This window comes from Monodelphis domestica, chromosome 6, assembly GCF_027887165.1.
Source record: "Monodelphis domestica isolate mMonDom1 chromosome 6, mMonDom1.pri, whole genome shotgun sequence".
In the NCBI taxonomy this organism is placed as follows: domain Eukaryota; kingdom Metazoa; phylum Chordata; class Mammalia; order Didelphimorphia; family Didelphidae; genus Monodelphis; species Monodelphis domestica.
Window position 1 is genome coordinate 30,710,846 of NC_077232.1, and position 15,540 is coordinate 30,726,385.

The window sequence follows — 15,540 nt, forward strand, 5'->3', positions numbered from 1 at the left end:
TATCCCATCACTGCCCTTCCCATTGGGCCCCAGGAGGGGTCAGGGCCAATGGACACCTAGTCATCAGGTGTATTCTAAGCCTGAAAAAGAAACACGGTGGGTTTTTTTTCCCTTAATTATTCATTCAGGAGGAAAGGAGAGGGAGGGAAGGAGGCAGGGAAGGGGCCCTGCTCCATTCTGCAACTCAAACAATGCCAGGGGCCTCCCTTTCTGGGGCTGTCTCCGCAGCTTTCCTTTCCATCTCAACACCTGCACTTGTCTCGCAGAGGGAGTCAGCCTTCCCACAGGTCTTCTGTCAATCAGCTTCTCCACTGAACTCTGTTACCATAACAAGTCTGGAAATCCACGGCGCTCTGATCAGCCTGGTAATTATGCCTCCCAGGGTCAGGAAGAGTCTTCGCCAGAGAGATGTGATTTCCTCAGAAATGTTTTGATTTATTTTAACTTTAGGGCTTTTAATGTCTAATTGGTATGTGGCCATGCCCGGTCAGTGAGTGGTGGAAAAGGGAGCTTTGGACACAGGGAACCCACCTGCCTCCCCCCTTGAGCAGGTAAGAACCACAGACAAGGTTCTCCCTAAAAGGAAACTTCATGAAGCTGGTCCTAGAACACCAAGACAAGATCTGCTGTGGGGCTCATAGAAGGGAGAAAGTATCAAGATATATAAAAACCAAGCCAAGTAGGGGCAGCTAAGGTGAATCAATGGAGAGAGAACCAGTGCTGGAGGCAGGAGTTCCTGGGTTCAAATCTGGCCTCAGATACATTTTTGTGCCTGGATAAGTAATAACCTTGTGTGCCCAACCCTTCCCTTCTGTCTTAAAAGTTGTTACTAGATCAGAAAGGAAGAGAAGGGAAAGCATATGTTGTCTTGGTGTTCTAGGACCAGCTTCATCAGGTTTCCTTTCCAGGAGAACCTTGTCAAGGGGAAGAAAAGAAGTAATGGGAAAGCAGCTGACTCTTCAGGACTCGGTTTCCTCATATGTAAAAATGGAAAATCATACATACTTTCAATATCCACCTCACAGAAGAGTTGTGAGGAAGTTATCCTCAAATCTGTAGATGAACCAAAGTCAGGAGAGATTGTTAAAATCCTGGAGGCTAGATTTAAGAACCAAATAGATTCTGACAGTCTGGAGAATTGGAATGAATCCAAGAATAGATGTTCAATGAGGATAAATGCAAAGACATGACTGGGTTCAAAAAATCAATTCACAAATACAAGATGGCAGCCGTGGTGGTAGGAAGATGTGTCTAAATGGCTATTGGTCTGTACATTTTATACATTGGAATGGCTTCATCTGGCAGCCAGCCCATAAAGTCAGCTTAGATGGAAAGTTCATCAACATAGATTTCATGTCTAGGACTAAGGAACTAATGGTCCCTCTAGATTCTGTCTGCCCTGTTCATGCTACTGTTCAGTTATAGGTTAGGAAGAACATTGATAAAGCTAGAGAGCGTCTAAGGAGGATGACCAGGATGATGAAAGTCCTCAAGATTATACCATGGGGGGTGGGGGGGGGGCAGATAAGTGGTTCAGTGGATTGAGATCCAGACCTAGAAATGGGAGGTCCTGGGTTCCAATCTGACCTCAGACACTTCCCAGTTGAGTGACCCAGGGCAAGTCACTTAACCCCCATTGCTTAGCCCTTACTGCTCCTCTGCCTTGGAAGCAATACACAATATTGATTCTAAGAGAGAAGTTGAGGTGACAGCTGGGTGGCTCAGTGGACTGAGAGCCAGACTTTATTCTTTAAGGATAACTATTGGGCAACTGGGTAGCAACAATGAATAGACTACAGTACATGGAATGAGGAAAACTCATTTTTCTGAGTTCAAATCTGGTCTCAGAGTTTTACTAGCTGTGTGACCCTGGATAAGTCACGTTGCTGTGTTTGCCTCAGTGTCCTTATCTGTAAAATGAGCTAGAGAAGTAAATAATAAACCACTTCAGTTTTTTGAGCAAGAAAACCCCAAAAGAAGTCACAAAAGAATCAGACACAACTAAACAACAGAGGATGACTGCTTCTATGAAGAGCTCAGCACCCCCAGTGTCCCAGGATCCCCCTGGATCAATCTGCCTTGATCTTAAGTGTCTGAAACATGGGCTCTGAACCTAAAAGAAAGCTGAGCATTGGCCCCTGACCTTGTAGACCAGGGCTAGTCTGATTATCCAACCAGAAGGTACCATATCCTCTGAGCAATGTGGTATGGTAAGAAACTTGCCTGCCTTCTCTCTAGCATCCTCCCACCTTCCTCCATCCAGAAGGGAGGTCAGCCTAACCCAGGGCTTCACGCGACACCAGTTTGTTCCACTGCCACAGAATATGGCCAGTCAAGTTCAGTTTAAGCCTTAAATAACACCCTGGCTACATGTGGGATTCTGTTGAAACCTGAAATTGCTCCTGATTACCGATAAGTGCAGTGATGCCTGGGTCCCATGCTGCTGTGCAGGGAGGGTTAATGAAGGAATATAACCAGAGCTTTGAAAGCTATTCACACACTGTCCTTATAGAAGGCGAATGCCCCTTGCTCCTTCCCCAAGAGGAAGAAAAAGCCCTCTAAACATTCAGGCAAGTCAAAGAAAGGTTGTCCACATTAGTGATGGATTCAGCAAAATATGTATGACGAGGCCAAGACACATCCAATTTCTTGTGTTGTTTGTGGCATGGACACAGAACAGAGCCACATATTTCTGCAAGAGACTCTTCTTATGGAAGATACCACATGCCTTGGCAAGCATTGGACACGTTCCTTAGTCTATCTTCTCTCTATAACAGAAAAATAGTTTTCCTCACCCCCAAGTCATGGCTTTTTAGGCACCTTAAAGAGAATGAAATGTGAAATGTTAAGAATCAGATAGAGGATACAAAGAAAGGTAAGCCACTTGTTCTTTGTCCTCCTCAAGGGGCTTACAATCTAGCTGGGAACACAAAACAAACAGCAGAAGTTGATGTTAATTACGAGTTGATTGTGTAAGCAAAGCAACTGAGAAATGGTTGAACAAGCTGTGGTATGTGATTGTGATGGATTACTATTGTGCTATAAGATATGATGAGCAAGATGGTTTCAAAAAAACCTGGGAAGATGTACATGATCTGATGCAGAGTGAAATAAGAAGAACCAGGAGAAAACTGCACACAAAAACAGCAACATCATAACAAAGAGCAACTGTGAAAGATTTGGCTAATTTTGATCAATACAACAAACTAAGAAAATTCCAAAGGACTAATGATGAAAAATGCTTGACTCTGAGGGCAGATAAAAGCATCTTTTTTTATTTTTCATTTTCTTGATCTTTCTTGGCTCTTTATTTTTTTATTTTTGCAACATGACTAACGCAGAAATATGTTTTGCATGACTTCACATGGATAGTTGACATTTTTTTTGGCCTTCTCTGTGGATGGGGAGGGAGAAAGGGAGAAAATTGGGAACTCACATTTTTTAAATGAATGTTGAAAATAAATAAATTTATTTTTTAAGTGTTAATCATGTGATACAGAAAGTACAGTAGAAGGAACAGTGGATTTGGAGAAAACCTGTGTTCAATTCCGAGATGCTATATACAACCCATTTGACCTTGAGTCACTTCTCTCAGCCTCTATTCCCCATCTATAAAATGATGAAGGTGAATTAAATAGTATTTGAAAGACACATGTTTTGGGCAAGTCACTTTTCCTCTCTTGGCCTCAGTTTTCTCATCTGTAAAATGAGGGCCAAACAAATTTAATCTCTCTTCTATGTGACAGCCTGTCAAAGGTTTGAAGACAACTATTATGGCCCCTTTAAGTCTTCTTTTCTCTAGGCTAAACACCCGCCAGTTCCTTAAACCAGTCTTATAGCATATCCTTCAGTCTCCATCATCCTGATTGCCTTCCTCTGGGAATTCTAAAATTTGGGCACAATACTCTCTATATGGTCAAACCAGAACAGAAGTGCCATATAATACCTCTGTATAGCAGAATACTATTCTTCTATACTCTACTCTACTCTACTCAACTCTACTCTACTCTACTCTACTCTACTCTACTCTACTCTACTCTACTTATTCCAGGCCATCTCATACTGGATGTCATCAAAATAAGAAGTCGTCCAAACTCTCTGTGACTTAATTTCTTCATCTGTAAAATAAGGGCATTGGACTAGAGGACCTCTAAGATCCTTTTTAGTTTGGGGGGCAGGTTGTGGGGGAAGACTGTCAAGTCACATCATAGGACTTAGGATCCACAAAATAAAACAGATTTTTTTCCCCACGAGGACTGGTGGTGATATGATAGTCTCATAGCTATGTCTCCCTGAGCCCATACTTGTAAAAATGATTTCTTGGACCCACTTGTGGGACCTTACATTTACCTGTGCAGTTAAGTAGTATAATTAATAATAATAATAACTAGTATTTACATAACATTTTAAGATTTACAAAGCATTATATAAATGTTATATCACTGATTCTGACAACCACTCTGATAGTTAAATGCTGCTTTTATTTTCATTTTATAAGAAAGGAAACTGAGGCAGACAAGAGTTCCCTGGTTCATTTAGCTTGTGAGCATCTGGGCCAGAAACAGTTCTAGACTTGGTGTTAGAAAGACTTGTATTCAAATCTTGCCTCAGATACTAGTCATATGACCCTAAGCAAGTCATTTAACCTCTGCCTGCCTCAGTTTCCTCATTTATAAAATGAAGATAATACCTATCCAAATAGGAATCACCTATTTCCCAAGGTTGTTGTAAAGACAAAATGAGTTAGTATTTGTAAAGCTCTTTGCAAACCTCAAGAGTGCTACAGAAATGCTAATTAGCTTTTATGCCAATTAAATTTTGTCCCCCAACCTTAGAGTGAGAGAAGCTAAGTTGGCTTAGCTTGTTCTTTTCCCTCTCTTCCAAAGAGAAGGCAAACTGTGAAACATGGCAGGTATGACACTGTCTGCATAAGACATGAGATCCTGAACCCATCATCTAGCATGTCAGCCATCTCTCACAAGCTTTAAGTCATCTGCAGATGAGATATCTACCATCAATGCCACCATGGATAAAAATGCTGAATGTCACAGAGTTAGTAAAAGGCAACCTTGACATAGCATTTCAGTGTTTGCAACATGAATCACATCACATCTACTTCTTCATTTGAGCCCAACACTAGTTCTGTTAATAATAGCCACCGATGTTGTTATCCCCATTTCACAGATAGAGAAATGAAGGCTCAGAAAAAGTTAAATGACTTACTCTTGGTTACACAACTAATAAATGCTATAACCAAGATTTGAACCCAGGTCTCTCCTAGCTCCAGAGCTAGTGTCCCTTCCACTTTCTTTCACTTGCCTATCAATTTCCAAAATGTCTAAATCATCACAAGCAAATAAATCATTACTCAACACCTGGCCACTTGGAAATAAGTACTATCCAATAATTTCAATCCAATCCAATCCAATATTAAAATATTCATGGCCTTCTGAATGCCAAGCACTTTAGAAGGTACTAAGGATACAATCCCAAAGGAATGAACTCCCCAGGCCCAAAGGAAGCAAAGAGCTCTGGGCAAAAGACCAAGGGGATGACAGAAAGATGTTTTCAGAGTACACTGAATTCTAGGATGCTCAGAATGAGAACCATCTCCTTACCTCTCCACTTCTGACCGAAATGGAGAGGGGAGCTCAATGAGGTGAAACAGTCCATATTTCTGTTATTGGCTGGACCATAAAATCACAGTCCCTGAAGAAGTGGACTTCTGAAAAGGTATCTCTCTGCTCCACACTCAAGGGATGGAGAGATGGGACACAGGCAGCCCTTGCAATAGCTCAATTTATTAAATATCTATCGCATACTTATAGGATATAAATGGACAAGATCTCAGATGTCATGTAGCCCAACCACTCACTTTGCAGATGAGGAAATGGGCATGTGTCCCACTTGAGAATGTAAGCTTCTTTTGAAGAGACATTGTTTTTGTTTTATCTATTGTCAGCACATCAACTCAGTATCTGCTACATAGTAAGTACTTAACAAATATGCATTGATTGACTGGGTGTTTGGAATCACCTTCCACTCCTCCCTCTCCTTCATTCCTCCCTTGCTAAGTCTTGTTGGTTCCATGTAGGAAGTCTCTCCCATATCTAACATTTGTCACCATTCACCAGGGTTAATATCTCCTATTCAAGTTCAGGTCCTCACCAGTCAATGAGCATTTCTTAAATCCCTTTAATATTCCTTCATTGTTCTAGGGATACAAAGAAATAAAAGAGTCCCTGCCCTCAAGGAGCTTACAATCTCTAAGGGAGATAGCATGCAAAGAACTCTGGCAAGCAAGATCTATTCAGGATAAACCATAGAAAATTAGTAGTGGGAGGGTATTAGCATCAAGGGGGATTAAGGCTACTTACAGAAGGTACAGTTTTAGCTGAGACTTAGGGAAGCAAGAGGAGATGAGGGGAGAGACAGTTCCAGGAATGGGGGACATCCAGTGAAAATGCCCAGAGTCAGAAGATGGAGTATCTTATCCAAGGAACAGCCAGGAGCTCAGGGCCACTGGATCAGTGGCCCATGGAGATGTATAAGGTATAAAAAGACTGCAAAGGCAGGAAGGGGCCAAGGTTGAAGAGCATTTTCAAACAGGATTGCATTCAATTCTGGAGGTAATAGGGAACCACTGGAGTTTGATGAAGAAGGTTACAAGATCAGACATGTTTTAGAAAAATCACTTTGACAGCTGAGTAGAAGATGGACTGGAATGAGATTAGAGGGAGGCAGACCCACCAGCTTTTGTTGTTTAGTCATTTTCAGTCAGGTTCAAATCTTTGTGACTCCATGTGGGGTTTTCTTGGCAAAGACACTGGAGTGGTTTGCCATTTTCTTCTCCAATTTATTTTATAGATAAGGAAACTGAGGCAAATAAGGTTAAGTGACTTGCCCAGGGCCACACAGCTAGCTAGTAAGTGTCTGAGGCCAGATCTGAATTGTCTACCTGACTCCAAGGCTGATCTCTATCCACTGCACATCTAGCTGCACCGGCTAACTATTGCAATAGTTCAGACGTGTGGCGATGAGAACCCACACCAGGGTCATAGCAACATCAGAGGAGAGAAGGGGCATATGTGAGAGATATTACAAAGGTTAAAACAACAGAATTTGGCACCTGATTGTATATGGGGGCAGAGGGAAGAGTGGTAGTGAAAGAGAAGAGCAGAGATTGGCACCCCATTGCCAGCCTGGCAGACTAGGACATTGGTGGTCCCTCCACTAAATAAGGAAGTCATCTCCTGCCTGGATTATTGCATGAACCTTTTAACTGTTCTCTATGCCTTCAGACTCTCTCCTTTCCAATCCAGCCTCTACATAGCTGCCAGTCATTTTTCCCAAACCACAGGTCTCACTATGTCCCTCTTTGACTTAGAAAAATTTCAGTGGCTCCCTTCTTGCCTCAAGGATAAACATGAAATTCTCTGGTTAGCATTTAAAAAAAAAAATACTTATCTTCTATCTTAGGATCAATACTGTGTATTGGTTCCAAGGCAGAAGAGCAGTATGGGCTGGGCCATGAGGGTTAAGTGACTTGCCCAGGGTCACCCAGCTAGGAAGTATCTGTGGTCAGTTTTGAACCCAGGACCTCCCATCTCTAGGACTGGCTCTCCATCCCCTGAGCCACCTAGTTGCCCCCTCTCTTTTGGCATTTAAAGCTGGCTTCTACCCCTCATGCAGGCTATTCTCTGGCCAAACTTGACTTCTTTTATAAAACATCCCATTTTCCATTGTCTAGGCTGTCTGTCCCCTCGTGTCAGGAATGAACAACCCCCACTTTACCTCCATCGTCTGTGATCCTTAGCTATCTTCAAACTCGATTTGTTCTCCCTCCTATGTGAGACTTTTCCGGATGCCCTGCAGTGGTGGGATCCCCGTCCCCACACAATTACTTGGAATAGATGTTGTACTTTTATTTCTTTTACACAGGCACATCTTGTCTCCCCTAGGTAAACTCCTGGAGTGCAGGGCTTGTTGTAGCCACAGTTCCTGGCACGTTGGAGATGTTTAAGAAATCTTTGCTGATTGTCCATATTATACTCCAGCAGGGAGGAGAGGTTTGATTTAGGGAAAATGTGCTGAGAAGAACGTTGGCTCCTCCATTCTGGGTCTTGTGGACAAAGCTTTTCAGGGACTCGAACACCATGTAAGTGGACAAGACTGGGAAACAAGTAAAATGTGTATATGGGATATTAAACCTTGAAGGGCTCTCTTCATTAAAAACTCATGTGATGGCAAAAAGAGCCGAAGCTGGGGGAATCTGGGTGACTCAGTGGATTGAGACTCAGTCCTAGAGATGGGAGGTCCTAGGTTCAAATCTGGCCTCAGACACTTCCCAGCTGTGTGACCCTGGGCAAGTCACTTAACCCCCATTGCCTAGCCCTTACCACTCTTCTGCCTTGGAGCCAATACACAGTATTGACTCCAAGATGGAAGGTAAGGGTTTAATAAGTAATAATAATAATAATATAATATATATTATAATATAATTATATAAAATACAATACATAATTATAATAATAAGAAAAATAAATAAATAATAATAATAAAATTTTAATAAAATAAAAAAAATTTTTAAAAAGAGCCGAAACTAGTACTGAAACCCCTGGTGGGAAAACCCAAAGCAGAAGCCTATCAGAGCATCAGGTTCCCCAAGGAGGTAGAAAGCTCCAACCAGCTCACCACACTTTCCCAACTTTTCAAAACTCCCGTAGCTTCCCTTAAAACAAAGCTCAGGTCCCTGTTCCCAGAGGTCCTTCTGCTTCCTGCAATTATTAGCCTTCTTCCGTCTTGAAATAAGTTGATATAGGGGCAGCTGGGTAGCTCAATGGATGGAGAGCCAACCCTGGAGATAGGAGGTCCTGGGTTCAAATTTGACTTCCTATACTTCCTGGGCAAGTCACTTAATCCTCATTGTCTAGCCCTTACTGCTCTTCTGTCTTAGAACCAATATACAGTACTGATTCTAAGATGGAAGGTGAGGGTTTGGGGAAAAAAAAAGGAATTAGTTGATATAACTTGGTATATACTTTATATTTACTCATCTGTCAACAGAAAGATAAGATGGATATATGCATGCATGCATGCATGGATAGAAGATAGGTAGATAGATAAGTAAGCTCCTTGAGGGCAGGAAAATGCTTCTTTTTTTGCCTTCTTTGTATCCTGAGTGCTTGGGACACTACACCAAGGAAATCGAATTTTCATAACTTCTAATCCATACCCCTCAAACAGCTGTAATTCTTCCCTACCTGCCCCCACCTACATATAATTCTAATTCCTAGAAAAAGGAACTGCTGGAGGTAAGACAACAGAACATTAGCATTTTGATAGGTTTCTACATCCTAGCTTATAAGAAGTCTTTAAAATGCATAGTGCCAAGATTAATCCTTCAAACGCAGAACTTCCTTACTCAGCTTGAGACATCTCTGACGTTTTCTATTTTTTCAAAACCTAGAATTAAAAAAATGAAAAAGTTGCTGGGAATCCCAAAACTCTGTTCTGAGTCCTGCAGAAAGAAGATCCGCCCATCTAGCACTCCCTGAAACATCTGGAATGATCAGGCATTTGGGCATCGTCCTTCGGAGGCTGCCTGGAAAGATGCTGTTCTTGTCATCTGGTGACTTTCCCCAAGGGATTACAGTTTCTCTGCATTAAGGTCAAAAATGCTTGGGGACCCAGAATGGAAAGAGCCCTTAGTCTAGGAGGCAGGGATTCCTGATTCTAATGTCAGCTCTGCTTTTCAGGAGCTGGTTGTGCTTAGGTAAGTAGCATCCTATCTCTGATACTCAGTTAATTTCTCTCTCCTCTCTCTGTCCCTCTGTCTGTCTCTCTCTCTCCTTCCCTCCTCCCTTTCTCCCTCCCCCTGACTCTCTCCTCTCTCTGTCTTTGTCTCTTTGTCTCTCTCTCCCCTGTCTCTTTCTCCTCTCCCTTTCTCTTTTTCTTTCTCTCTGACTCTTTCTTTCTCTGTCTCTCTCTCTCCTTCCCTCTTCCCTTTCTCCCTCCCCCTGACTCTCTCATCTCTCTGTCTTTGTCTCTTTGTCTCTCTCTCCCCTGTCTCTTTCTCCTCTCCCTTTCTCTTTTTCTTTCTCTCTGACTCTTTCTTTCTCTGTCTCTCTCTCTCCTTCCCTCTTCCCTTTCTCCCTCCCCCTGACTCTCTCATCTCTCTGTCTTTGTCTCTTTGTCTCTCTCTCCCCTGTCTCTTTCTCCTCTCCCTTTCTCTTTTTCTTTCTCTCTGACTCTTTCTTTCTCTGTCTCTCTCTCCTTCCCTCTTCCCTTTCTCCCTCCCCCTGACTCTCTCATCTCTCTGTCTTTGTCTCTTTGTCTCTCTCTCCCCTATCTCTTTCTCCTCTCCCTTTCTCTTTTTCTTACTCTCTGACTCTTTCTTTCTCTGTCTCTCTCCCTCCCCTGACTCTCCTCTCTCTGTCTCTCTCCCCTGTCTCTTTCTCCTCTCCCTTTCTCTGTCTCTCTGTCTCGTTCTTTCTCTCTCTCCCCCCCCTCTCTGTCTCTGTCACTGTCTCTGTCTGTCTCTCTCCCTCCCCTGTCTCTCTCTTGTCTCTTTCTCTGCCTCTCTCTCACTTTCTCTGGATCTGTTTCTGTCTGTTTTTCAGTGTTACTATCTCTGTCTCTCGGTGTCTGTCTGTCTGTCTGTCTGTCTGTGTCTCTCCCTGTTTCACAGTAATACCTCTAAGCCAAAATCAATCACCACTTTTCTATCCACTCACTTCTAATGAATGAATGGCACATTAGTACTTCTCATTCTCAAAGTGTACCCGTGCACAGACTAGATCATCAAGGAAGAAATAAAAAATCAGAAAATGTGACTGGAGAAAAAAGCTGATTCGTCCAGCTACCTTTTGGCTCTATGGAAGGACAAGTGACAACAGGGATGCCCATTCTGGAGAAGAAGAGCTATCAATAATTGAATGAAGCCCTTTGTTTGGGGTTCACTGCTTTCGAAGGTATTATGAAAATAAGGTTTTAGGGGGGCATCATGGCTCTCAGCTTTGGAAATCAGGGTGCAATGAGGATTTCCTAAGAGGAAAAATCTTTCCTTAGGTTACAAGCTAGAATCTTGCAGGAATCAAAGAGGCAATTATGGGATAGTAGAAAGACTACTGGTCTGGTGGAAATCAGGAGGGCAGAGGAATAACCCTGGATCTGATCACTCATCTGTGGTATGACCATGCTTGGCAGAGTCACTGACCCTAATTTCCTGAGTCCATCAGTAAAAGAAGGAGTAGGCCTAAATTAATCAACCACCCAATAAACACTGATTAAGTGCCTACTATGTGCCAGAAAATACAGATGAGCTGAGATTCAATTCAGAGCTATTACTATAAGTAGTCACTGGAACCAATGGCCTCTGAAATCCAGGTAAAGGAATGGAAAGGCCAAGCGATCACTCTGAAACTCCATTCTACCTAGGAGGGAAAACTCTAGAGTAGCAAAATTAGAAGAAACTTTCAAATACAGAACTTAGAACATCTAACTCGAAGGGACCTAAAAGCACAGTGTCAAAGCTAGAAGAGACTTTAGATACATCTAGAACACAGGACATTAGACCTGGGAAGGAACATTGAGCATCCAGCTAGAAAGAACCTTAGAACTGAGAAGAAAATGTCACAATTGGGAGACACAAACATAGAATGTCAGAGCTGAGCAGGAGTTTGTAAAACAGAACAATGAATGCTTATCATAGAACCTGGCACATAGTAGTTGCTTCATAAATGCATTATGATTGATTGTGTGTTGATATCCTCCTCAGGGGGGAATATAGTTTAGATATGGCAAATTTTCTACCTGCACAATTGCTAGAGCTGACGGAGAACATTTGACCTATAAAATACAACTCCTTTATTTTAGTGCAGATAAAGAAACTGAGACCTTAACAAAGGAAGTGACTTGTCTAAGGTCAATCAGCTGCAGAAGCAGGAGCTGATCCCAGTTATCTGGATGTCTAATCTAGGATCCTTCTTGCAATATCTCTAAGATCCCGCTGCCCCAATCCTTTGCCCCCCCTTTCAAATTTTCTCTTTGCAGATGGACATGAAGGCAGAAATATATACATCAAGGACAAATAATCCCTTTCTAATTCAATTAATACAACAGTCAATTAAATAATAATCATTGATGATTTTCTTATATCCAGAATGGTAAAAGTTCTTCACAAGGAACACCTGATACTTGTGAACATCACAGGTCTAGTGAAAAAAAAATTTAACAGTTATAGCACATATGTGTATTTGTATATGTGGATATATATGCTTATGTACCTACCCATTGTACATGCATGCATATGTATGTATATATGTATATATATATATATCCATTTAGCCAAAGGTCTCCAGTGGAATGTCCCAGGATTCTACAATCAGCTTTGTTTTATATTTAATAAAGATACATGTAACATGGAAAAATCAATAATGTCTATATGAAATATTCCTTTTAAATTTACAAAGCATTCACATTGTTTTTGAACTTCATAACAACTTCGTGAGAAATTATTTTCCTTGCCTCCTAGGTGAAGAAACCGAGTTGCCAAAAAAAATGGCCAGGCTGCTCGCAGCCAGTAAGGATCAGAGGTGAGATTTCCCAGGAAGCACTCTCCTCTCTTGATGCAGTCCAAGATTTCAAGAGCACATATTGAATCAAATTGAGATTTCAAGCCACTAAAACTTCCAAACGTTTTTTAAACCTCCATTTAAAACTCTACATTTGGGGCACCTAGGTGATTCAAGCAGCCAAGCCTTGAGACAGGAGGTCCTGATTAAACCTGGCCTCAGACACTTTTTAGCTGGATGACCCTGGGCAAGTCACTTAACCCCCATTGTTCAGACATTACTGCTTTTGTTCCTGGAACCAATACGTGGTATTGATACTTTTATCCCTATTAATATTTTTCTTATTAGATTCAGCTCAGGCTTTAATCTGTCAACATTCTCTTACAGTATGCACTGCCCTCCCCTAGCTTTGGGCGCTTTGCAAATCTGACAAGGATATCATATATAACTTTATTCAAGTCTTTTATTAAAATGTCAAAGAAAATGTCAAACAAAGCTGATTGTAGAGCCCTGAGACATTCCACCAGAGACCTTTGGTCAAACTGGCATTGAACCATTAATTATTCTTTGAGCCAGACAGCTTTGGAGCCATTTAATTATACCATCATCTACCCTGCTTCTTTCTGCTTCCTTCACAGGAATAACATGAAATATTTTATCAAATGCTCTGCTAAAAATCAAAAGAAAGCTAAAGTTACAACATTTCTCTAATGTAGCATTTTTGTAATGAGAGAGGAAAGAAGGAAGGAAGGAAGGAAGGAAGGAAGGAAGGAAGGAAGGAAGGAAGGAAGGAAGGAAGGAAGGAAGGAAGGAAGGAAGGAAGGAAGGAAGGAAGGAAGGAAGGAAGGAAGGAAGGAAGGAAGGAAGGAAGGAAGGAAGAAGGAAGGAAGGAGGGGAGGAAAAGAAGGAAGGAAGGAGGGGAGGAAAAGAAGGTAGGAGGGAAGGAAGGAAGGAAGGAAGGAAGGAAGGAAGGAAGGAAGGAAGGAAGGAAGGAAGGAAGGAAGGAAGAAAGGAAGGAAGGAAGGAAGGAAGGAAGGAAGGAAGGAAGGAAGGAAGGAAGGAAGGAAGGAAGGAAGGATGGAAGGAAGGAGGGAAGGAAGGAAGGAGAAAAGAAGGAAGGAAGGAGGGGAGGAAAAGAAGGAAGGAAGGAGGGGAGGAAAAGAAGGAAGGAAGGAAGGAAGGAAGGAAGGAAGAAAGGAAGGAAGGAAGGAAGGAAGGAAGGAAGGAAGGAGGGAAGGAGAAAAGAAGGAAGGAAGGAGGGGAGGAAAAGAAGGAAGGAAGGAGGGGAGGAAAAGAAGGAAGGAGGGAAGGAAGGAAGGAAGGAAGGAAGGAAGAAAGAAAGAAAGAAAGAAAGAAAGAAAGAAAGAAAGAAAGAAAGAAGAGAAAGAAAGAAAGAAAGAAAGAAAGAAAGAAAGAAAGAAAGAAAGAAAGAAAAGAAAGAAAGAAAGAAAGAAAGAAAGAAAGAAAGAAAGAATAGAAAGAAAGAAAGAAAGAAAAGAAGGAAGGAAGGAAGGAAGGAAGGAAGGAAGGAAGGAAGGAAGGAAGGAAGGAAGGAAGGAAGGAAGGAAGGAAGGAAGGAAGGAAGGAAGGAAGGAAGGAAGGAAGGAAGGAAGGAAGGAAGAAAGAAAGAAAGAAAGAAAGAAAGAAAGAAAGAAAGAAAGGAAAGAAAGAAAGAAAGAAAGAAAGAAAGAAAGAAAGAAAGAAAGAAAGAAAGAAAAGAAAGAAAGAAAGAAAGAAAGGAAGGAAGGAAGGAAGGAAAGGAAGGAAGGATGGATGGATGGATGGATGATGGATGAATGGCAGGATTTGTTGTTGAGGAAGCTGTATTGACTGCTTTGATTACTGCTTCTGTTTTCTAAATGATTACTAACCATCTCTTAAAACAAATTTTGCCATAGTTCACTGACCCATAACCTTGCAGATTGCATTCCCTTTCCATTGAGGAATTCTTTAGAATCACTTCATTTACTCAGCAAGTTCAAATATCCCTGAGAGCCAGAGCAACTGCCAGACTTTTTCTGTACCTAGCTCCCTAGGTCCTCTGCCAGGGGACAACTGCATCAGGGCAGCCAAGTGCTTTTGTTACTACATCCCCTTATCTACCCTGAGTGTCACTTCCCTGTCAGACATTTTTGTCTGCTTTTTCCAGTCCAAATACCTTCTTAAAAGAGAAACAAGCAGAACTGAGCAACTCCACCCTCTCTGCCCTGTGAGTCCTGGTCCTCAGACACCCCAGTGATGGTCTCATCCCTCCTTTGATCCGCCACTATTCTGCAATCTTCCATTTTAGAGGAACCCTCTAGGTTGTTCTTGATTTTGCTTTCCACTTCCACCCCCTCAGAGATGCTTGCGCCTTCCCTGAAATTACATTCCATTCCCATTTGTCTATCTAGTATACTTCTCAATTTATATTCAAACCACTTCTAATTCTATACTCCAGAGACTTAAAAGGAAAAGAATCCATGTGTACAAAAATAATGAGAGCAGCTCTGTTTTTCAGGGGCCAAGAATTGGAAACAAAGGCAGTAACCATCAGTTGGGGGATGGCTAAACAGGTATGTGAAAGTGGGGGGATGCTAGTGTGCTATGGGGAGGTGAGAGAGAAGAAGGTTGCAGAGAAATATGGTAAGACTTGCATGAACTGATGCAGAGTGAAGTCAGCAGAACCACCTTACAAAGACAATCACCCTTGAAGTACGTGAAACTCGGCTGAACATAATGACTGACCAAAATCCCAGAGGACTCATAACGAAATGGGCCACCAGCAGCCTAGAAAGAGGTGATGGATACACCATACACGTACACATACATGTATACATATGCATGTAGATGAGAAGTTCTTCTACATGGGCCTTATGAGCATAATTTAATGTGTATATACACACACGGATGGACATATATGTGTGTGCATACATACATGTCTTACTACATGTGTATGTGGGCCTGACCAATGTGGAAATTTGTC

At 41.9% G+C, this 15,540-nt stretch overlaps 1 long non-coding RNA gene across 1 annotated transcript; it reads left to right on the forward strand.

Moving 5' to 3' along the window:
- Nucleotides 1–9,575: 9,575 nt before the first annotated feature.
- Nucleotides 9,576–15,132, forward strand: LOC130454990 (uncharacterized). Its single transcript, XR_008912736.1, has 3 exons — nt 9,576–9,775; nt 12,536–12,596; nt 15,076–15,132. It is a non-coding gene; the product is annotated as an uncharacterized LOC130454990 (long non-coding RNA).
- The last annotated feature ends 408 nt before the right edge of the window (nt 15,133–15,540 follow it).